This window comes from Artibeus jamaicensis, unplaced genomic scaffold, assembly GCF_021234435.1.
Source record: "Artibeus jamaicensis isolate MK-2021 breed Jamaican fruit bat unplaced genomic scaffold, CSHL_Jam_final contig_426, whole genome shotgun sequence".
Lineage (NCBI taxonomy): Eukaryota > Metazoa > Chordata > Mammalia > Chiroptera > Phyllostomidae > Artibeus > Artibeus jamaicensis.
Window position 1 is genome coordinate 3,093,163 of NW_026521826.1, and position 24,950 is coordinate 3,118,112.

At 39.9% G+C, this 24,950-nt stretch overlaps 1 long non-coding RNA gene across 1 annotated transcript; it reads right to left on the reverse strand.

Annotated features, from left to right (window-relative positions):
* Positions 1-472: 472 nt before the first annotated feature.
* LOC119046296 (uncharacterized) lies at positions 473-17,491 on the reverse strand. Its single transcript, XR_005081948.2, has 3 exons — positions 17,322-17,491; positions 1,170-1,229; positions 473-1,026 (listed from the first exon to the last, which is right to left on the reverse strand). It is a non-coding gene; the product is annotated as an uncharacterized LOC119046296 (long non-coding RNA).
* Between the last annotated feature and the right edge of the window lie 7,459 nt (positions 17,492-24,950).

Genomic DNA, 24,950 nt, shown 5'->3' on the forward strand with positions numbered 1-24,950 from the left:
GGATCAGGAGCTCAGCTCAGATGACCCTACGCCTTGGCCGCTGATAAAATGAGCAACACCAGCCCACTGGAGTAGGCATCTAACACTGAAAATCACCGTGGGCTGTCTTTAGATGGCTTTCACAAACCACCAGGCTTGATGCCAATGTACAATATTTGTTGGTGTACAATATTTGGAGGTGAAAATAATCATTGGAAGACAGCGTAGTCAAGCCAAGGGGGATGTCATGCCGAGGGGCAGTGATAACCAGCCCTCCAATTGCTCAGGCCCAAACCCATGACTTACAGGGAAGGGAAAGGGGGCTTGTTGTTCGCTAGGCACACGGCTTCAGTTCTGTGCGGTGAAACAAGTTCTGTGGACGGACGGTGGCGATGGCAGCACAACACTGTGAATGTGCTTAGTGCCAGTGATCTGTACACTCGAAAATGGCTAAGATGGTAAATTTTATGTTATTGATTTGTTGGCACAATTTTTATCTTTATTTACTTAATCTTTATTTACTTATTTTTGGAGATAGGGGAGGGAGGGTGAAAGAGTGCAGAGAAACATCGATGTGAGAAAGAAGCATCGACAGCTTGCCTTGCATATGTGTCTCCACTAGAGACTGAACCCGCAACCTAGGCACATGCCCCTGGCCGGGAATTGAACTGGTGACCTTTCGATTTGTGGGATGATGCCCAACCCACTGAGCCACACCAGCCAGGGCTTGGCACAATTTTTAGAAGTTATGAAAACCCTCCCCCCCCAACAAATCACCTTTGATTTCCATTTTCATTCACTAATAAGACGACATAACCTGAGGAGCGATGTTGAGAGGATGGGAGATGCAGTCAAAGAATGTTGCTGTAACTCCTCGGACCCCTCAGCGGGTGACCAGGAAGCAGAGGTGTTTCTCAGTCCCACGTTTTTTCTCACCCAGGTGACACCTCCAACACAGCTTCTGTCCCCAGATTCTCTGTATCGCCCTCACGTGTTCAAATCTCTGGCCAGGGCTAGTATCCTCACTGCTGATTCCTCAGGTTGGCTCTGGGCGAAGGAAGTGGGAGATAGAGGGGAAAGACATTTAGAAATCTAAAATCAAAAGTAAACAATCCAGGATTTGTTTCCATAAGAGAGTGATATGACTTGCAGCGATTTTCCATGTACTCCTGGACAACAGGAAGACTTACCATGGTTGCACGGACTCTGGAGGCTTGCATATGGATATCCTGTCCCAGATGGTTTCACTGCTGAACAGAAGCAAAAGTAAGCAAGTGAGTACTCTGGGAGCGGGATTAAAGACTGTGGCCAGAAATAATTTCCCAAGTCCTGTGTCAACCGGTGACACAGAACACACCATTCTCATCCTGGCAGGTCCCAAGCTAAGAATCAAAACAAATAAACCAAAGAAACAACAGACCAGGAAGCCAGTAGGAAAACTTCCCATACTTTATTTTTTGAAGCATCTTTCTAGAGAGGAGATACAGGCTTCCACCTTGACACCCGGTGCTAACCCTGGAACCCACGGAAGCCTCAGGCATTGGCAGTGGAAGAAACCTCTGCCTTTCCGAATGGTCTGCAAGGAAGCAGCACATGAAGCAGGAGGCACTTCAGGTGGATCCTGTACGAGACATACGGTCACGACAAGCCAGGGGGCCAGAAATGCTGTGACTTACGAAGGTTCATTACCTTCAAAGGGAGGGTAAATTGGAATAGCATTTTGAGGATGTTAAAAAGTTGCATGTGTCTGTGTTTTAATTGTTTACTCTTGGTCCACTAATTCCACTCAGGAATTTTTCTTGTGCAAATAATCAGCCAAGTACAGGATTTATTTACAGCATTGCTTATAATTGCACAAAAGAAATTGACAATAACTTAAATATTATACTGATTAAATAAATGATATTTTAATACAGTGGAATATTATGAAGGCATTAATATGGTGGTGAAAATTTATTTATTGATGTAAAGAGACACATATAGCTTGGTAACATGTATCAATGCTTCAAAGAAAGTATATAGACTTTAACTCCTCCTCTCTCAGGAACTTACCTTCAAAAAGAACAAAAGTGCAGGCTGTTCAGCACGGCAATGTGTGCGGCAAGTGTGCCCTGCTACAAACATTGCTGTTACATGTGCCCTATTAATTGAGACTGACTGAATGTATTATGATGTGATTACATCACAGAATATCATGTGAGCATTAAAATTATGCTACAATTTGTCTTTGTTACAGAGAAAGCTAACAGTAATATTAAGTGGAAAAAATTTACATAATAGTAAGTATCGCATAATTCCACCTTAGTAAAAGTAAAAATAGTATAGGAAAGCTGTGTGTGCATGTACACACACATACACACCCCTAATTTTTAGCAATCTTTTTTCTTTTTTATATTTGCTTTTCTAATGGGAATATACTTTTATAATAAGAAAATGCAATAAGCCATTTTAAAAGAAGCATACAAAGATAATACTTAAGAATTAATTCTAAAATAGTATTTCTCAGTCTTTTTTCATTACCATTCCATAAAGAGACTTTTCAGACATATTTTCCACCACCATGAAATTTTATTACCACAGACATATTGTATATCTGTTTGTGTACATATGTACATCTGCTTTATTTTTTTAAGTATAATTTTTGGATCCTTAAGAACCAATCCCTACCCTCTATCTTGGAGCAATATTGTCCCTATGAAGAGTTATGTTCCTAAAGAAGAATAGGAGTTTGTGTGAGGAACTTCTTAGTGTGGGGGAAAAGGCCCAAAAGTTCAAGTTCAGGATGGGTTCCAAAGAACCGACACACAGCCTTATTCAAATTCGTAAGAGCTTCAGTAGAAGAAACACACATGAGCAAATCAGCTGCTCCTGGTGGAGGTGGGCCAGGAATTATCCCCACCCCTCCCTGGACAGGGTCTCTTTTTTATAGGGGGTTAATGGTAAAACCATTTGATGAGTAGTCACAGAGACCACCAGAAAGAACAATGCATTCCTAAGTTAACAGATAACATCAGGCAGTTATCACATTCCATGCACTCATTATCCTCTTTCTTGGGGGCATGGCGTTTATCTTTGGGTGTATTCTGGGTTTCTGGGTAGTCAGCCATGCCTGAGGCTGTAGAGGGTTAAACAGTCACAGAACATTACACAGAGAGTCGAACATTTCCTACACTTAGTTATCCTAAGACATCCTAAATTTACTTACCTAGCTTTTCTATTTTATTTCTTTGTTTGCACGTATTTATTTATTTTTTTAAAGATTCTATTTATTTATTTTTAGAGGGGAAAGGGAGGGAGAAAGAAAGGGAGAGACATCAATGTGTGGTTGCCTCTCACATGCACGCACTACACTGGGGACCTGGCCCGCAACCCTTTGGTTCAAAGGCCCGTGCTCGATCCACTGAGCCACACCAGCCAGGTCCTGCATGTATTTCTTTCTTCTTTTTTTTTTTGCATATACACACCAGCCACTACCTCAACATACTCTACTGTCGAAGTTCTTTTCAACAACCAAATTTTCTGAGAGGCCAAGGGGTACAACGTGAGAATAGTGGACTCACACATTCTGCCCGATCTTGCTTCCTGTCTTTAACAGATGTTAAACCCAATAACACCCCCTCAATCCAATTTCTGCTTTCTAATCTCCATCTGAGTCAGCCTTCCCCTGTCATCTGAGCCTGTGACCAGGCTTAGCCTCAAAGAGTACACCGGCCCTGATTCTAGAAGTCCAGGTGGGCTGGCCACCAGTTCATCTCCAGTATTGGAAACAAAGGCCTATTTAACTTTTGCCTTCCTTTCAATGATCAAAAAAGTTGGGTTAAATTTCATTTTTTAACTCATATTATACAAATACATTTTCAAAGCTGACATTTGTTCTCCTTTCCACATCTCCCAGGGAGAAATGATCACATCCAGAACTTTGAGAAATTGCCTGTGCATCTGAGGGAAGGAGGAAAGGACTGGATTATCACAAAGTAGTGTCTTTGGGTCTTGCCAGAGAAAGCCACAGGAATTTGCCGGAAGACAATCTTACAGAAAGACTAACTGATTGCTCTCTCTCTTCCTTCATGCTCCACCCACTGTGAAAACATTCTATTCATATGCTCTCTGATGCTTACAGTTGTGAGTTATTGCTAAGAATGCGGTTGAGGGACCCAATCAATGACCCTACGCTCTCCTGTGAGCACTGGGATTAGGAATATACACAGGAGAAGGACGGGGATCAATGTACAATATGAGCATGGTTGCTATGTGTGGACCTGTGGCCAAGCAGGCTTCTTGCTGCTGTTATTTCCCCAAATTGAACAAATGCCCTGGGTCCCAGGCACTCCCACAGAGGCCCGGCCACCCCACTGTGCATTTTGATTGGAAGAGGCAGGACTGAGAAGTGAGATGCAGCTTGCGGAGGATGACCTTCCAAAAAAGAGTCAAAGAGATGTGGCCTTTATCGAGAGTATCAACTCTAACCGTGTTTACCAGTCGTGAAGAAAATGTGGAACAATACCTGCCTTCCACCAGACATGGAAAAGAGCCGGTGAGAGGTGGAGGGGAAGCTGCAACTTCCTCCCTCTCGTTCCCTGGGGAGAGGGGGGTCTTGGCAGAATTTCCTATTTGATGGAGAAACTTCGGAAAAAGAAGAAAAAGATGGCTCCTGTGGAATACAAGTTTTTCCATATAAATTTTATCCATTTATTCATTCAATACTTATTGAAGTTTTCCTGTGTGCCAAGCATAGTAAAAAACACAGTGCTTCAGTTACCATTTTGTCAGGTAATGTCCCACCTCACCCAGCCACTCATCCCCAGTTCTCTGCCAGCCCAGACGCTAAGCCTGCAAATACTTTAAAAGGGTGGAGGACATGGTTGCTAAGTACTGGGAAGTAGTCCCAGTACTGTGCTCCCACCAAACAATATACCACCACCCAAATCCAAAAAACCAAAACCTCCCCAAACTAGAGTGACCGACTCCACAAACATGGTGCCCCAGGATATGTTCAGTTTCTGAAAGAATACACAGAAAAAAAGAGTGCAAGAGACCTACGAACAAAAGGGAGAAGTTAAGGTTGATGGGATAGTGGGAGAAAAGCAACAAAAAGCAGTGAAAACTTACTGGTAGCAGGGAAATAAAGCAGCCTGGACTTTTGCTGGAGGTGATGTCTACTGTTTTCAAACTTTATTTTCAACACTAAAATAACTCTTTCAACACTAAAATAATTGATGCATACATACATATATACAATTATATGATTTATGTATACTGATTATCTCAACCCTTTCAAGAAAAGGCTAATTTACAGAGTATTTTTATTTTCTAAGGGAGTATATAATGTTTTAAGAAGTTTTCTAAGAAAACTATTTTCAACACAGAAACAAGTTAAAGTTTTGTTGAATGTATGTTCATCTAAAGATCTTATTTCTGGACGGGGCTGAAAAATTAAACATTACTGCACATTATCCGCCATGAGGTCCGTCTTCTGAAGTTCCCCTTGTCTTTAGAGGAATGAGAAAGGTGAAGTTAAAAATAAACCAGAGAAGTGCTAGAAGGAAAAGTGGTTGCATTTGAATAATCTTGGGAGGGTGGAAGAGGAAGGTGGAGGGAAAGGGCTTTCTGCGGATGTGGCAGAACTCTGAAGTCATAAGGGGAAAGTGTAATCAATTTAATTACATGAATATTAATATTTATGCATAACTAAAATTCCAGCTGGAGCTGTTTCTGTATCCTTATCGGCACTGAGTTCTGAACATTTCAACTATGGAAAAATACTTACAAAGGAGGAAATATAAAAATAAGGTTACATGGCTATCTCTTGGTTGTGACTGTGGGTAATTTTTTGTTTATATTTATGTTCAGCAAAACTACTAAAATGATAACATTAATGGGGTAATAAAAGTTAGGCTTGACTAAATATGATTGATAGGCTTGACTGACATATGATTTAAAACAAAGTGTGTTTACAGCTAATTCTTTTCACAAACATAAAAGGTAATTGGGCAGCAAAAAAAGGGGAAAAAAGTGATGACATGAGGCACGAGCCCATAACTAGGCCCATTATTTCCATTATTTGCATAGCGTTCAAACACTGAACTGAACTACAGTGTTCATGCACTCATTCAAATGGCTGGAAAGTATACAAATATCCTGTTAAAACTGATACTGATACACAAGCAAAACTGATGGCTTTTTCTTTATGTATCTGTTGTTTGGGGGAAATTGAAGTCACTTAGAAACAAGGTTTATTTGAGAGTATTACATAAATGCAAATAAAAAATAAGGCAAGGCCTTTATGTGCTTATCAACTTGTAATAGATTTAAAATAAAGATAATGCTTTTGAGTTTGGAGCTTGAATGGATCACAGAGATATAAATTAGATCCACTTTTTGGAAAAGCAATTTGACATTACAAATCAATATTTATGCAATAGAATCTTAACTGTATAAAAATTGTATAGCAAGGTTTTAAAAAGAATATATACTAAAATATTTAGTAATGATCTGAGTGGAAGTAGTAAAAATATTTTAATACTGTTTAATTTTTTAAAATAATTTTCATAGCAAACAACTGGAATCAACAAAAGTGCACATTTACAAGAGAAAGGATGAAGAAACCATAGAATATTTACAGAGTGGATATTCTCTTTGTACATGACCCCCACCACCACCCCGCCATATACTTTTTGCGTTTTCTTTAAAAAAAAAAAAAAAATGGCTAGGCAGTTCCCAAGGTGGGCAACAGGTGGAGCCACCCACTCCCATCTTTTGGAGTCTCTTGAAAAAACACAGCAAAGTTGTGAGGATGGCAATATCTTTTTAAAAAAGGAAGAAAGAACTGTCACAATCTCCACATCTCCACACCAAGGGACCTGGGCTGCTGGGCAGCTCTGTGCCACCATGGCCTGAAGGTGCAGCCCGGAGAAGGGGAGTTGGTGGTTCAGGGGGCCCTGGAGGTGCTGGGGCAGGGCACTTCCATGCTTCATCTCCGCTTGTCTCATTTTTCTTTTCTTTTTCCTTATTTTTTCCCCTAGAAAAAGGTGACCTATAGTCAAGGCCAGGGGGAAAAAAAGAGGCAGTCTGTGCTGCTGACCAAAGGTAGTCAAATGAACTACTATAAAGACATTAATAACACAGTTAAATCTTAGTATTTATACAGTTAGTAATACTGTATTAAGTGAAAAACTAAGTTCACAAAGATTATGTTAAGCATGAATTTCTTTTTACATTTACCAGTATTAAAAAACACGTGTTTGTATTAGTCATGGTTATGACTCTATTAGAAGACATAACCCACTTGAGCAAGTTAACTTGCTTTTAAAATAAAGTATCAGATTGTGGTCTCTTGGGTGTCAAGATGGGTTGTGGATTCAGCCCCGCAGAGAAGAATTCCACTAGCTTCTGCTGGTGCCCTTCTAGAAGAAAATTCCTGCCTTGTGGTTTTCCAGACTTCAAATAGGGCCACCCCCTCCTCTTATCCCCACAGACCTGTGTCTTCACCAGGCCCCTGCCGCACACGACAAGGCCTCTTCTCATTGGCACGTCCTCCTCCGAGGTGACAGCAGTGCCAGTTCTGTGAGCAGGGGCTGCGGACCGGGTGGGGGTGCGGGTGTGGGGCGGGGCATATGACCTTACTTCCTGCCCTGCCTGAGCTCCTGGCTTTGCCGTTCATCTTCTCTGCTCTGGGTCACCTGCTATCTGTAGGTGCCCCAAGGTAACACATGTTATCAGTGGCCACTCGCCCTAAATGGGCTTGAGTTCCTGCTTTATTCCTAGCTTTAGAAACTTACCTCATTATCCTGTAAGTGTGCTTATGCACAAAGGGCAATTTTTATTTCTGACCTAATACTTAAAAAAAAAAGTTATTGTATTTTTTCCATTACCATTGAGGCCCCTTATACCTCCCTGCCTCCAGCAATCACCACACTATTGTCCATGTCCATGAGTCCTTTTTCCTTTCTGCTCAATCCCTCCCCCTTCTCCTCCCCCCTCCCACTAGCTGTCATCTGCTCTCCATCTATGAGTCAGTCTGTCTCAGTACTTTAGTATGGACATTTTAGGCCAGCTTTTCCATGCCATATTTCCAGGATCTGAAGTTCTACCACTTGTATATATTCTTTTAAAATTCTCATGTTTGCATGATTATGGACACCATGGACTTCTTAACTGCTGACCTTGGAACTGAGGAAATGAACAAGGGAGGCGTGAACAAGAATCGGGGAGTCTAGAGTTCCTGAGTAGTTGGGATAGTTGGTGCCTGTGTGTGCGTGTGTGTGTGGGTGAAATGCAGGGTGGGGGTGTCTGCAGCAGGACAGCAGATAGCAGATGTCAAGCCCTGGCAACCCTGGGCTTGAGGCAGTCGTGTGAGTGAATGGTACTGGTGCTCGGGAGGCAGAGGGGTAGAATCTGCCATAACCTCAAGATGACAGCAGGTCAGATGAAGTCACCTTGTGAGGATAGGCGGAAGTGTGTTTGGGAAGAAACAATACAGCACAGAGCTGAGACAGAGGTGTGTCCTGCAAAACATACTGAATTGGACAGCAAAACATGTGGATTCAAGCCTTGGATCTACAACTAGTGAAACCTTTGGCAAGTGGCCCAATCTCTTTGGACCACAGCTTTCTTGTTTGTTAAATGAAGTTTTGACCATGGTATCTGTGGGGTCCCCTCCAGCTTCAGTATTCTGATTCTGTGATGAGAAATGGGAATAAGAAATGGTGGATGCCACTTTTTGGTGTGTGAGATAGTACCATTTTTTCACAGTACAGTATTTATAAATGTAGGCTGTAAGAACATATGCAGGGAATGATATAAAATATGACACGTGGTTTTGTAAAATTCTAAATATAAATTTTAATCACATTTTATCCCCACAATGCATTGATGCAAGTCTGAGTAGACTAATTCATTATTATTCACTTAACAAATATTTATGGAGGTTTGGCTATGTGCCTGGCTCCATTCTGGATGCTGGAGAGAAGCAGTGAACAGGCCTCCATGGACCCTGCTTTCTAGCAGGAGAGCACAGCATTTACAGGCTACATCAAATTGTTCAGCAACTATGAACATGATGTCCTGTCCTGCTGGTGTTCTTAGCTAGAATGAAGCCTTAAAATCTGGGGTAGTGGTTTATATTTCTGACCCCGTCGTGGCCTGCATCCATAAAAGTCAGGCCAATGGGATCACAGATATTGTTTCATTCTTATCTCACAACTATTTGGTGAAGAGTAGTTGTCAGCATCTTCTTTCCTTAGATCCAGTAACAAGACAAGGACAAGCAAAAATTAGTATCAGAATAGACAATTCTCTTGACACTTAGAGCACTGTTATTTTTTATAAGATTGGCCACACTGAGCTTCTGATGTCAGCAAGCAATACCTATAGGCTACAAGACAATTCAGGATGATGATGAAGAGCATGAGCTTTAATGATGCAAAACAGCATGGAGGTCCTGAAAAAAAGTAAACACAGAACTACCATATGATCCAGCAACCCCACTTCTGGATATTTAAAGGAAATGAAATTAAGATCTTGAGATATCTTCACCTCCATGTTCATTGCAGCATTATTCAGAATAGCTCAGATATGAAAACAACCTAAGTGTCACCAACAGATGAATGGATTAAACAAGTTGTAAACACACATGCACACGGGCACACACACACACACAGAGGTATATTATGCAGCCATGAGAAAGAAGGAAATTTCTACCATTTACAACAACATGGATGGACCTTGAAGGCATTATGCTAAGTAAGATAAGTCAGACAAAAGCAAATGTGATTCGGACTCTGGCCTGCGGGGTCCATGTGTTGTGGCTGCAATGAACAAATTCACTGGACTACAAAAGTTCTGTGGAGAAAAAGGGATGTCATGGTCACTCTCTGAGTGAGAGAGGACCCTGATCCCTGCCTGGACAGGCTTTTATTGCTTTTCTGGGCACATTACATTGAAGATGGTCCTCATTGTCAATGCACAGGTTTGCTTTAGGTGATTACCTTTTACAGATAACAAAGGAGAGGAAGTTGCTAATTACTACAAAGGAAAAGGATATTTGCAAATGTAAAGGAAAAGGTGGTTGAACTGGTTCCACTCCATACTTGGGAGGTTTAGCATAGATTTTAGGAAGTTACTTTAAAGATATGCAGTAAACATTTTCTGCCTCAATTCAGGGTGAGGGAGTTTTAGCAAAAGCAAGTCTCATAGAAGCCTAGGTACAATGCAGGCCTGGTTCCCCACGGGAAAACCTATCCGTGGGTTTGGCTTCCTGTGTACTGACTCACGCTTGTCAGTTTTCTGATAGGGCTGAGTTACATTCGCCATACCACGTGGAACAGTTCCCTATACAAATATTGTATTATCTCCCTTATGTGTGGAATCTAAAAAAGCTGTATTCAGAGAAACAGAAAGTAGAATGGTGGTTACCAGGGGCTGGAGGTGGGGGAACCGAGGACACGTTAGTCATAGAGTATAGGCTTGCAACCAGTAGATAAATATGTCCTGGAGATCTAATGCACAGCATAGTGATTGTAGTCAATGATACTCTATTATAAACTTCAAAGTTGCTAAGAGACTAGATACTAATTGTTTCCACAATAAAAAGAAAATGATAATTATGTGATGTGATAGAGGTGTTAGCTAGCACTATTGTGGTAATCATATTGTAACCTAAACATGAATCAAGTTAACACATTGTGCACCTTAAACATACGCAACATTCTTTGTAACTATATCTCAGTTAAAAACAACCACATGGGCTTTGGAATCAGATAGACTTGGGTTCAATTAGTTGATTCCTAGACCTTGACTTGCTCATCTATGAAACTACATTCATGATGCTTTCCCTCTTAGAGTATTGTGAGGATTTACATGATTGCCAAATTATTAAGAATTTTAAAAAAGGATTTATTATCTTTCCCCAGTTGATGGAAATTTAGGTATCAATGATGAAAATGAGCTATTGGGGTTAGGGTGGCAGCTACAGCAAGATTATCATCACTTTATATCCTTTTTGTCACTGGTTTTCTTTGTCATTTGCATTGCACTCAGAATTTAAATGCTTTCTCTGATCTGGTTTATGTCTTCTCCTAATAATACAAAAAGTCATGGAGCTTGGACCTTATGTAGATGCACATACTTTGTTGATTCACGATATTACTTTATTGGTCCTTTGCATTTTTGGTGATCTCAGAATATCTGTTTTCGATTTTAAATTTGTATTGGACAGAGATAAGATGTGCACACTTATTTTATTTTGTGTACTTATTGTTATCCCATTCCCTGTATTGGGTTTTATTTTATTTTTTTTGTATTCCTGAGTCACTATTTCTTTAAAAATAAATTTTCTATAGTATAGAGTTTTAATTTCTAATAAAAAAAATTAAAGAATCATTCATTCACTTCATTCAAAAAGCAGTATTGAATTCTTACTATGCTCGAGTAAGAATAAGAAGGCAAATGAGACAGGTCCTTTTTTCTTAAGATGTTGGTGTTTGGTAGAGTAAAGGAATAAGGGGATATGCCAAACAATCTTTCTAATTTGATCAACTAAAAACTACAGGAAGACTGTCATTATTAATTTCTGTCCTTTTCTAAATGAAATCTTCACTTTGGTAAACCCAATTTGATTTTATGTAATTTAACTAAATAAATACATCTTGATGACTGGCTAGAGTGAGTCCTTGGGGATGAACTAGACAATGTACTGGTCCTCAAAGGGTCGAGAGGGCTGGTGACATGGACTTGGGTGTCCCTGTTCGTGCAGCCCTGCCCCATTGTTACAGGTAACAGGGTTCTAGAGTAAACCAAATTTAAGGAATTCAGGATCATTAAGTTCTCTAGGTTTATTTAGTGTTTTCCATATGCACAAAGTTCCTCTTTTTACTATGCCAAATTATTCCTGTGATGGCTTAAAACATTCAGTTGAACTGCCAGGACCTGTGATTACTGGTCTGTTGGCTAGGTTTCTAAGTGGAATTCCCCTTATGCTCTCCTCTGTAAAACAAAATATTTAAGAGTTACTTGGCTTTGTGTCTTGATGAATAATCACTGAGATAAAATTTTCTCTGAAATGGAAAATATTGTTTATTTTCCTGCTGGACTTGGCTGATAGTTTCAGTAGTTGTTGAACTTCGTGCTGATTTCTTTGCATGGATCCTTCTGTTTTGATGGCTCTCCTTATGTAAACCATCTTTAATTTCTTTGGAGAGTCTATTGCTAGCCAAATTACTTGTTAATATTATAAATTTCTTATTCCAGTTGGAAGGGAAATAACTGCTGATCCCTTCCTTTTTTTGGCATCTAAACATTAAGAAAGAGCATAGCACCTGCCCTAGAATTGTAGACTCCATCTTTGGAAAACTGTAAAACAGCAAATATTTTTATTGACTCCTGGGAATTCAGCATGCTCCTCAAAACACTATTTTTATTACAGAAAATTTCTTGTTATTTTCTAAATCAAAGCATGGGTTTTCCTCTTATATCAATAACTCACTTCACTTTTTAATTTTCTTGCTTTAGTTACATTGTTAGATGGTTCAATATTTACCTTAACTTCTTTTTATATGAAATCAAAACAACTATTTTGATTCACTCACACAAATGATAATTTGTGAATAAGAGAAAGCAAATTAGAAACCACAAACCAAAACCCACAAGATTGTTGTTCTGGTAGTTCACGCTATCATCCCCTAAACAGGGATTCTTAAAAGTTCCACTTTCCGAACAATACTGACATAAACTGTCCCAAACAATGACACATAAAGAAGGTTCTGCACCCAGCTCCAAACTGGGGATTTCCTCTCCCACCACAATTCTCGGACATCAATCGGGCATCCTACAGTGCAGCTCAATTCTGACACTATCTGCCTGAAGATAGTGTGGGACCTCACAGGTCAAGGGAGGGGTAGTCCTGCAAGATTACCCCTCCCCCACACTTCAGATGCCAGTTTCAACTTCAGGTTGTCACCTGTGTTTCTAACTGACCCGTGATAAAAGGACAGTTCCAGCAACCTCTTCCTTGTGTTTAATTAATATGCTAGAGTGGCTCACAGAACTCGGGGAAACATTCCACTTAGTAGATTGCTGATCTATTCTAAAAGGATATAACTGAGGAACAGCCAAATGGAAGAGACCCATAGGGTAAGACTGGGGACAGCACTTGGGGTGACACTCTTCCAGCACTTTCATGTGTTCATCAGCCTAGAAGCTCTCGGAAACTCCTCTTGGTTTAATGAGCTTTTAATCAGGATCTTCCTCTTATTAGTCTGTTCAGGTTGCTGTAACAAAATACTTACACACTTTAGGGCTTAAACAACAGCAATTTCTTTTCTCACAGTTCTAGGGGCTGAAGTCCAAGATCAAAATGTTATCAGGTTAGGTCCACTGAGGCCTCTCTTTTTGGCTTGCAAATAGCCATCCTCTTGCTGACTCTTCACATGGTTGTCCATCTCTGTATGGGACATCCCTGGTGTCTCACTGAACATGCTTATCTCTTCTAATGGGGGCACCTATCATATTGGATGGGGGCCCACCCTAACACACTTATTTCAACCCCCCCCCTCCACCGCCAGCTAACTTAGTTATCTTTTTAAAGACCTTATCTCCAAATACAGTCACATTCTCAGGTACTGGGGGTTAGGGCTTCAACTTGTGAATTTTGGACTTAGGTGAATTTAACAGATTGCTGGATACAAGTTCAGAATATAATTTTCAATTGTATTTCTGTATGTTAGCAATTAACAACAAGAAAATGAAATTAAGAAAAAGAAATTTACAATAACACACAATATGTAAACTATATAGTAATATATCTAAGAGAGGTGTGTGATATATATACTGAAAACTTCAAAGTATTGCTGAAAGAAATGGAAGAATATGCCACATTCATGGCTTGAAAACTCGTTATTATTGTCAACTCATCCCAAATTGACCCATAGATGCAAAGAAACCCACATAAAATCTGAGCAGAGTTTGTTTGTTAGTTCTTGATGAATACTGACAAGCTGATTCTCAAATTTATATGAAAATCTATAGAACCTAGAATAGCTGAGCCAGCCTTTAAAAAGAAGTACATAACAAAGACTCACACCACCAGAAGCCAATTTATTCTAAGGTTATAGTACTAAGCTATGAGTGGCACTAGCGCAAGAAAAGTCAAGCAGTTAGTGGAGCAGAATAGAGAATCCAGAAACAGGCCCAGACTCACAGTTTAGTAACTGCCTGACTTCTGGCAGAATCTCTACTGACACTCAGAAGGAAAAGGACAACCTTCTGAAAGAATGATGCTTGATCAAGTGGATATCAATATGAGGAAATAAAGTATCCCTTTTTCTTACTATGTCCCAAATTCAACTGAGTAGTACTATATACCTAAATATGACAGGTTTAAAAAAGCTCTAGGACAATAACAAAGAATAATATCTTCATGACCTTCAAATAAGAAATGATATCTTAAACAGATAATTGGACTACATTAAAATTAAGAACTTTTGTTCAACAAAAGAAACCATTTGGAGGCCAAAAAGACAATCTGAGAGTAGTATACAATATTTACAACACATATAACTAATTAGTGGCTTATTTATCAAATATATTGAGAACTACTTACTACAAATTAATAAGAAAAATACACATATACGTAAGAGGCAAACGGGCTTGAGCGGGCACCTCAGAAAAAGAGTACATCCAAATGGTCAAGAAACATGTGTTCATCTTATTATTAAGCCAGTAAAGTAAAATTAAAACAAGGTGGTGGCATTGTATATATGCCCAAATGGTCAACATTAAAAGACAAATGGTGTCAAATGTTGGTGAGGAAGTGGAGTAATTCTATCTTCCGTATGCTGTTGGTGGGCATGTAAATTCCAAGTCACTTTGGGAAACTTCCAGTATCTTCTAAAGTGGAGCCTGGGCATTCCCTGACTAGGTGACCGTGTCCTGGTTTTCCCTGAACAGTTTTGGCTTGTGCATATTTTCTCAGAATGCTTTTCAGTTTAGCATTTGTTCTAGACCTTTCCATTTTGAAACAAAAATTTTATTTTAAAGTTGCATTAAAAAAAGGCAGGAAAGTTTTCGTGCACTTTGTTCCTCTTCCAGCTTCTGCCAGAATCTTGTCTAACCGCTTGGGATGTATAAACTTTAACACATTGCTAAATCTTAAAGGCAACCAGAGATAACACACCTTTCTTTCCCCAAATCTCTCCTGATGCCATAAAACTAAAGTTCCCTTTTGATGGATATAATTTAGAGTGCTTTAAAAATAAATATTGTGGGCCTCAAAAGTCTAGGGAGAACTATCTTCTTTCAGCTTTGAATTGTAGTGAAAGAAGTTCTTGACACTAATGCCCCTGCTGGCCATTTGGTATAATAGCAGCGAATCATGCCACGGCCCGGGGTCACTGGCCTGTGAGAAGGATGAGCCCATAAAGTGCCAGGTGGGGTGATCAGTGGGAAAGTTAAGCAACTACAGTATCTGAAATAGTGTAAAAAATGGTAGATAAATTGTCCTGTTAAAGAGTGAGTCGAGACTAGTGTAAATGCTCTTACTATGGTGGTTTTGTCATCTGTTGCACAGTGTGTATCTACAACTATTCATGTATTTATGTCATTCTTTGGTAAAGATTTTTCTACTGAATAAATTTTCTTGGGAACAATAAATTAAGATAATGGAAGTGCATATTTCACAAATAAAAAAGACTTCCAATTTCTTAAGGAAGGTGGTGATAAATGTATTATTTTCACAAAATATTTGTTAACATCAACTGTCCATCATGGGGTAATATCACGGGCCACAGACACAAATGTACTGAAGAAATGTCTGCTTACATATTAAAATAGTAGGCATTTTAGGGAGGCTGTAAGCAGCCACAAAAGACAAGTTTGCAAATCTTCCATGAAGCATGGCTTTATATTAAGATCAAATGATCACTGCAAATTTGTTTTCTTCATTTTTAAATTTTAAATTTTCTTGTGCAAACGCAAAACACTAAATAATAGTTGTCAGTATGTTTGTTCCTTTAGTAGAACAAGAACTTTTTAAACAGTTAAATAACAGTGTTACAGCAGTGTCATTGATGTCACAAATAGAAAAATCACTTCCATAATGGTGGAATTTTAATCTCTAATTTATGGAGTCACAGTAAGACTTTTAAATTATTTCTATCAAGGGAAAAATTTATAACATTATATCAAAGAAAAATCTATAAAAAAAGATTTAAATCATTCAGCACTGAATATATTTGTGGTGATAATACAAATACAAATTATGGCATAGTACTGCATTGAGGTTAAAACAACATTCTTACTAAATTAAGAAACCTATGGAGTAGTAACGTAGTTGGAATTGGCTGTGATCTGTGCATAATTTACTAAGGTGTCAAAATATGTGCTATTTTTTTGCACATTAAAAGACTATCAAAAGAGTGAAAAGGCCCAGAGAATGGGAGACAATATTTGCAAATCACATATCTGATAAGGGATTAGTGTCCAGATTACATAAAGAATTATTACAATTTAGCAACAAAAACCAAACAACCCAATTAAAAAATGGGCAAAAGTTTGGCAGGGGCAGGGGAGAGCAACAGGGGGAAGAAAGGGGGCAACTGTAACTGAACAACAATTTTTAAAAATGGGCAAAAGACTCGTATATATATTTCTCTAAAAAAGATATATAAAGGGCCAATAGGCACATGAAAAGATGTTCAACATGGATAGTAATTAGAGAAATGCAAATTAAAAATCATGAGATCCACTTCACACTCCCTAGGATGGCTATTATTAAGAAAGTAAAATGGAAAATAGCAAGTGTTGGTGAAGATGTGAGGTGATTGGAAGCCTCGTGCATTGCAGGTAGGAACGTAAAACGGTGTAGGCACTGTAGTCAAGTTTGGCCTACTTACAGCTGTAAACCTACTTTTGTCTAACCCTATATATCAGCCCATAAATTTCCTTTTACCTTAATTCAGTTTGGGGCATTGTTTCTTTCACTTCCAGTAGAAAGAACCTGCTTGCTAATCAGCATTGGATTCACACGGAATTGTCTTTTAGCTTCGACCATCGTAATGTTAATGTAGTCATAGATCTACAGGGATCTGAAGTGAGACTAGATGTTCTTTTTATCTGGGGGGTGGTGGTTAAAATAGCTCTTTAAAGACTGAAGAAAAAAAAAAGGATCATTTCCAAACGCGTCTCAGGCACAGGAGAGGAGGGGCTACAAGGAAACTACCACTGCCCACGGGGGGGGGGCTTCACTTGAAGAGCTGCTGCTGCCCTCCTGGTCTTCATTTACTGAGCAAATCTTCTCTTTCCTTAGAATTTTATAATTGAGACTGAAAAACAACTTGGGAGTGACTTACCAGCCTTTTCAGACACGGAAAAATTAACATGTGGAGAGGTGACATGACTTGCCTTTTCAGTATCCGCTTAATGGTAAAGTCAGGACCAACAAGTGAGCTGGAGCCCACCCACCTGCACCTGCCCCAGGGACCCAATCAGCCCCGTGGTCGGAGGGCGCCGCTTTGAAACCCGCCGGGTTGGGAGAATTTACACCGCAGCACCAGGGTTCCGCCCCTTCCCCTAGGTCCTAGAAGGCTGATAGTGCAGCACTTTCCAGCACACCCCTCCCAGCACCGTCGGTCCCACTTTCTGCCACGCCATTGTGAAGTAAAAGACATTTTAAGACTGTCTTTTTGTAATATAGTACAGTATCGTACTTTGTACAAACAAAACGAGCCTCACCGTTTACAGCATTATGTTACATGTTCCTCTTTACCACTTTAATTAGTGTCTAAAGGATAACATAAATATGTCAATCATCAAAAGTTTTTCTGAGGCACACTTTTATATTTTATGCTTCATTTCAACCTACTTTTTCTATACCTTGGGACATTTCCCAAGTTTCTGTGTAAAGTTATCGAGGACTCGGTAGATGGCGCTGCTACACTGTGGTTTTGGTCAGTTTTCAAAGTTGTTGCTTTCTGGGATACTCGTCAGAAATTTGCAATACTCCTAGTACAAGGGTTGAGAGGGAAATCCGAATCTGTTCATCTAGTTCTAGGCAGGTGCCAACTAAGATCTAAATCTCCTTTAAAAAAAATACTCTTAAGCTCCGTGCCTTGAGTAAAGAGAGATACTAGTCTAGGCATTTCCTTGGGCATCTGTATTTAAGACCTCTCATCCGAGATTCCGAACGTGTTCTGCTGTATCTTCTCTCTGGGTCTCAGGATTTGGACGGGTGGGTGAATCCCTCACAAATTCTTTACTATCTTTTTCTACACGTAAAACAACAAAGTCGTGTTACTCTGAAAATTGAATTTTCTCTACTGCCTCTCGATTTTTAAAATATCACGAACGCTCTAAAAAGTAGGATAAACTCTACGTGGTGAATGAATATGTGACAACCTGCCCACTGCCACCACCCCCAGGCAGGTAGGCACATTTTTTTTCCTTTTTTTTTTTATTGATTATGCTGTTACAGTTGTTCTATTCCCCCTTTCGTTCCCCTCCACCCTACCCCCCATCCCCACCATCACCCCCCCTTTACTTTATGACCATGTGTCTCAAGTCCTTTAGATTCTATATTTCCCATGCTATTCTTGCCCCCCCCATCTATTTTCCATCTACTGTCTATGCTACTTATTTTCTGTACCTTCTCCCCCCTTCTCCTCCTCCCACTCCCCTGTTGCTAACCCTCCTTGAGATCTTCATTTCTGTTTCCACTCCTGATCTAGCTGTCCTTTTAGTTTGCTTTCATTTTAGGTGTGGTTGTTAATAACTGTGAGTTTGTTGTCCTTTCACTGTTCATGTTTCTTTAACTTCTTTTTCTTAGATAAGTCCCTTTAACATTTCATATAATAAGGGCTTGGTGATGATGAACTCCTTGAATTTGATCTTATCTGAGAAGCACCTTATCTGTCCTTCCATTTTAAATGAAAGTTTTGCTGGATAGAGCAATCTTGGTTGTAGGTCTTTGGATTTCATGACTTGGAATACCTCTTTCCAGCCCCTTCTTGCCTGTAAGGTCTCTTTTGAGAAATCCACTGACAGTCTGATGGGGACTCCTTTGTAGGTGACTGTCCCCTTAGCTCTTGCTGCTTCTAGGATTCTCTCCTTCATTTTAATCTTGGCTAATGTAATTACGATGTGCCTTGGTGTGTTCCTTCTTGGGTCCAACTTCTTTGGGACTCTCTGAGCTTCCTGGATTTCCTGGAAGTCTATTTCCTTTGCCAGATTGGGGAAATTCTCCTTTATTATTTGTTCAAATAAGTTTTCCACTGGTGGCTGTGCCTTTCCCCCTTCTGGTACCCCTATCATTCGGATGTTGGAGCATTTAAAGATGTCCTGGAGGTTCCTAAGACTCTCCTCATTTCTTTGAATTCTTGCTTCTTGACTCTTTTCTGTTTGGCCATTATTTGCTTTCTTCTGGTCCACTCCATTGATTTGAGTCCCAGTTTCCTTTTCATTGCTATTGGTGTCCTGTGCAATTCCATTCATTTCAATTAGTTTCGCCTTCATATATTTGTCTAATTTGTGGCTATAATCAACCAGTTCTGTGAGGATCCTGATCACCAATGTTTTAAACAGTGCGTCTGTGAGTTTTGCTATTTCTTCATCGCTTAGATTTATTGGCTCTGGGGCTCTGAGATCCTCCTGCGCCATTCTTGGTCTGTTCGGGCCCTTTAAGTGTGAGAAGCGGCGCCTTGGATTCCCAGGTCGCTGGGTTGTGACGCTGTATGGGGGGGCGTGGCCAGAGCGGGGAAATGGCGACCCCCTCTGCCGCTTCTCACAGCTGGGTGCGGAGGAGCAGTGCCTTAGGTGGTTCACCTGGGCCGGGCCACTCAGAGTCGCTGGGTTATGACGCTGTATGTGGAGGTGGGGTCAGAGCAGGGAAATGGCGGCACCCTCCACTGCCGCTTGCCGTGGGGACCTGCCGGCCCGGTCCAACCGCCCACTCCCTCGCCTGTCCACCCTCGCACAAATGCGCGACCTCAGTCAACACGCAGCCCCAGGCCCGGCTGTCTCCCCCGAGGTCGCTCGCCTGGTTGCTCGCTGGGTCGCTCACTAGGTCTGACCCTGCGCCTGTATTCCGCGGGCCTGAGTGTGTCTGACTGAATCCTCCTGTGCAACCCTGCTCCGCCAGCCAGCCGCTGGTTTCGCCCCTTACCGGTCAGGCTGAAGAATTTGTTGTTAACGGACTTTCGAAAAGTTCAATTTTCCGTGTTCTGGCTATGTTTTCTGTTGCTAATATTTAGTTTTCTCTAATCGTGGTTGTGTGAGAAGGCACGGCACATCCACCTATGCCTCCATCTTGGCGGATCAGGTAGGCAAATTTTTGTTCAAATTTTCTTTTGTCTTATTATGAAATTTTCAGGGATACAAGAAAGGCCAGTTGATTTAACAAACGTGTGTGCACCTACTACTCAGATTAAGAAGGGAGAGATCACAGGTCTATTTGAACACCCCATGCACTGTTCCTATTTGCATTCACTGCCTCTCTTCCCTAATATTTAGAATTCAATTTTTCCATGCGTGTCTTTGTCATCAATCCTAGTGACTTTGTTCTTTTGTGCTTGCTTTTTTTTTTTCTCTGTTCAACATTATGTTTTGGAGAACTATCCATGTTGCTATGTAGTTTATTTATTGTTACATTTTCACATTGAATGAATTCTTTACATTTTGTTTAAACCAGTCTTCTTCCACGGATGCGTATTTGTGTCGCTCTCATTTTCCATTGTTGTTTGTGTGAGATATTCCTATAAACATATTTTTTTTCTTTTTAAAATTTTATTTAGTTATTTTTCAAGTACAGTTTTTTGTCTATTTTTCCCATCCCAGCCTCCCCCGCCCCTTGCTCCCCACCTCCCTCCCATTTCCACCCCCCCTTAGTTCTCGTCCCTGTGTCCTTCCTATTTGTTCCTCTAAATCCCTCCCCCTTTTTCCCCTTAACTTCCCTTCCTTCTCCCCTCTGGTCACTATCCCCTTGTTCTCTATTTCAGTGTCTTTGTTTTTTGGGTTTTTTTTTTTTCTGCTTGCTTGTTTGTTTTGTTGTTTAGCTTCCTGTTAAAGGTGAGATCATATGGTATTTCTCTTTCAGCATATGGCCTATTTCACTCAGCATAATGCTTTCCAGTTCCATCCATGTTGTTGCAAATGGTAGTAGCTCCTTCTTTCTCTCTGCAGCATAGAATTCCATTGTGTATATGTACCACAATTTTTGGATCCATTCATTTACTGATGGGCACCTAGGTTGCTTCCAACTCTTGGCTATTGTAAATTGTGCTGCTATGAACATTGTGGTGCATAGGTTCTTTGATATTGATGTTTTAGGATTCTTAGGATATAATCCCAGCAGTGGAATTGCTGGGTCAAAAGGCAGGTCGATTTTTATTTTTCTGAGAAAAATCCATACTGTTTTCCATAATGGTTGTACCAGTCTGCACTCCCACCAACAGTGAACTAAGGACCCCTTTTCCCCACAACCTCTCCAACATTTGTTGTTTGTTGCTTTGTTTATGATAGCCATCCTGACTGGTGTAAAGTGGTATCTCACTGTGGTTTTAATTTGCATTTCTCTGATAGCTAATGATATTGAGCATCTCTTCATGTGTCTGTGAATGTTCTGTATGTCCTCCTTGGAGAAGTGTTTGTTCAAGTCCTTTTCCCATTTTCTAATTGGGTTGGGTGTCTTCTTAGAGTGGAGTCGTGTAAGTTCTTTGTATATTTTAGAGATTAAACCTTTGTCTGAGGTATCATTGGCAAATATGTTTTCCCATACAGTTGGTTGTCTTGCTAATTTAATACTGTTTTCTTTAGCCATGCAGAAGCTTTTTATTTTGATGAGATCCCATTTGTTTATTCTTTCCTTTACATTCCTTACTCTAGGGGACATATCAGTAAAGTCCTATAAACATATATATTTTATGTGCCCGAGGTGATTCATAAGAACAACAAAATATAAAAGTGATATCTATAGTCATTGCAGCCAGTCTATCTTCCTATTTCCTCACTAAACATAGCTTGTGTTATTCTTTTCTTTTTTAAAAAATTTCATTTATTTAGAGGGGAAGGGAGGGAGAGAGGGAGACATTAATTTGTGGTTGTCTCTCGCGCGCCCCCTACTGGGGACGTGGCCCAAAACCCAGGCATGTACTCTAGACCTGGAATCGAAACACAGACCCTTCGATTCTCGGGTCGGTGCTCAATCCACTGAGCCACACTAGCCAGGGCTGTCGTTCCCTATAACTGTCAATAATTTTTAAATATTAGAAGACAATAGACTGGGAGTTTAAAACCCTTTTACAGTGTGATTCAGCCTCCCAGAACTTCAGTTTTCTAAATACCAAGGAATGGAACGGTGGAGCTGTGAGTGTGCTCATATTCTGCTTGACTTCACATCTCTGTATTTGGGAGCTTTGCAATCCACCTCCTCACCTGCCTCTTTTAACTATTTGCTATTAAAAATTTCAAACATATACAAAATAGAGAGAATAGAATAATGAACCTTTATGTTCTTATTATTTGGTTTTAACAATTATTACTAATTCATGGCCCACTTTGAACCATACATACTTGACTACACACTCCTTCTCTCCCAGATTCTTTGAAGTGTATCTTGTCATTCTAGGATATTAGTCTGAAACATAAAATTGTTTCTTTTAAACAATGTGCTAGATCCCACAAAATAATTAATAGTCCTTAATAGCAAAATAACCAGCAGGGGTACAAATTTTCACAATTGCCTCATAATATTTTTATGGCTTACTTGAATCACACCCCAAAGTAAGATATGCAAATTACGATTGTTGGTATGTCTCTTAAATATCTTTTAAAATATGGATTCCTTACCCCCATTTCTTTTCCTTCTTGATATTTATTTACTGAAAAATGATGGCTTGTCCTACAGAGTTTCCTTAATAGCAACCTCTGCAGTTTGGAGTTTTGCTATCGATGGTGGCCCAGGTTGTTTAACTTGCTCCTCTGCCCCTGTATTTTCTGAAAACCGATGTCAGATCTTGATCAGAGTTTTGGGTCCTGTGGTTCACAAAGTGCCCCTCCTGTATGTCCCTTCGGGATGTCTTTCCAGCTACAAAAGGGGGCTTCCCTTGAGGACAAAGGTCTCATTTCAAACAACGAGAGGCACCATTCCCGGTTATTCCTGTACATGTTCTACGTGACTTTCTCCTTTTCCCTTTATCTAAATTCAACAATAACACTAAAGGGAGTTGTTAGATTGAAACATTTACAGCATAAAAATAATAGTTTCTAAGCCAAAAACAACTCCTCATGTACTTTGCATCCTGCAAGTCCCTATTCCTTCTGCAATTGGTAATCTAACTTTATTTTTCATTCATCCAGTACATTCAGGTTTGGAGTCAGAAAAATTCTTTTTACTGTTCTATTTAATTACTCAAAAATAAAGCAGATCTCTCTCCACATTTCCAGGCTATTTGGCTGAATTAGGAGAAGGCAAAACACAGAGTGAAAGCTAATTGCTCCCTCCAAATCCCAGAGAAAAGCAAATGATAGGGCATTCTTTCCAAAATCCACAGTCTCAGTGAACAATACCTTACAGGGTATAGATAAAAATGTCTATAATATTATTGAAATTTAATTTCTTATTTATCTCTTTTCTCTTTAAATTCCCAATGCAGGAACTAAACTCGAGAAACCAAATGAACCATAAAGGAAAAGAACTGGTTTAATTGGATGTAAAAATTATAACCCCAGAGTGGAACCTGGGTTTTCCTGCTGAGTCTAAGTAGATAAGGGGTGTTAAATTATCACTGAAAAGATAAATAGAAAAGGGGAAAACCTTTCTATTATATTTCTAAGCATTGGGACGAAGTTTGGGGGATAATAATAAAAATACATTTGGGGGCATAGGCAGAATTAGTTGAGTCATTCCTTCTCATAGTCCTTTGAAAAATGATCATTTTTTATTGTCTTTATTGCTTTTGTTCAAACTCATTTCAGTGAAGTATCCTCCATAAACAAAATCTAAATTTTCATCAGTAAATAATTAGACGACTGATTGACTAAAATAAACTTTTTTGCTTTGAGACTGATAAGAGTGTGTGTGGACATACAAAGATAACATTTCATAGGATGGATATATTAACTAAGTTTTTTATGATGAAGTGTTGGGCTTTCTAGTTATAATAGCTAATTTATTGAAGAGCTTCATGAAAATAATGATGAACCATTCTTGAACACACAGAGTCCACTAGCAATCTGTCTTACACACAGCTTACAGATGTAGGGAAGGAAGCAGACACAGGGCACACCTCCTGAATCGGCCCATTTCCACCAGGCAGTGAAGAAGAAAGGCTAATCAGGTGAGCTCAACCACACAGAGCAGGTTAGAGTGGGGTGGGACCCTGGAATTATTTCATCCATAGGAAAACCAGGGGTTAGAACACATAACTGAATAGTTTAATATCTCAGGCCTCATTAGAGGCGGAGCAGGGAGTAAAACCTAGAAACTTTGTTTCTGAGACCCTTTTCAATCCATTCTGATTACTTACTAAGGCAGGTAAAACCACCATTACGACCAGACAATTAGGGCCACACATTAGAACATAGGCTTCAGATACAGGGTGTGTTAAAATAATGCTTTTTCATGCTTTTTCATTTACCCACTTGAAGAGTAGTAGCATGTGGAGCAGAATTATCTTTTACAGCAGTGATAAACAGTATACAAGGACACACAACACAAATACTTCCATTTGGGGAATTAGCCACCAGAGGGTGACAAACTTTCTTTCTCCGCCTAGGGTGAACGTTATCTGATTTGTTGTTGAGATAACTTTCTCCCTCGGAGGATCCGGTCCCTTCCTGCCTGTCTCCACTGTCCCGGTGTTTCCTCCCTTCCTCATCTGCTCTGGTCTGGGCTGTGTCAGAGCATCCGCTCTGGTCTCCTGGTCTCCACTCTTCCATGGTGCCTCTGGAGAGGTATTTATGACTGCAGAGCTTTCCTGTTTAAAATC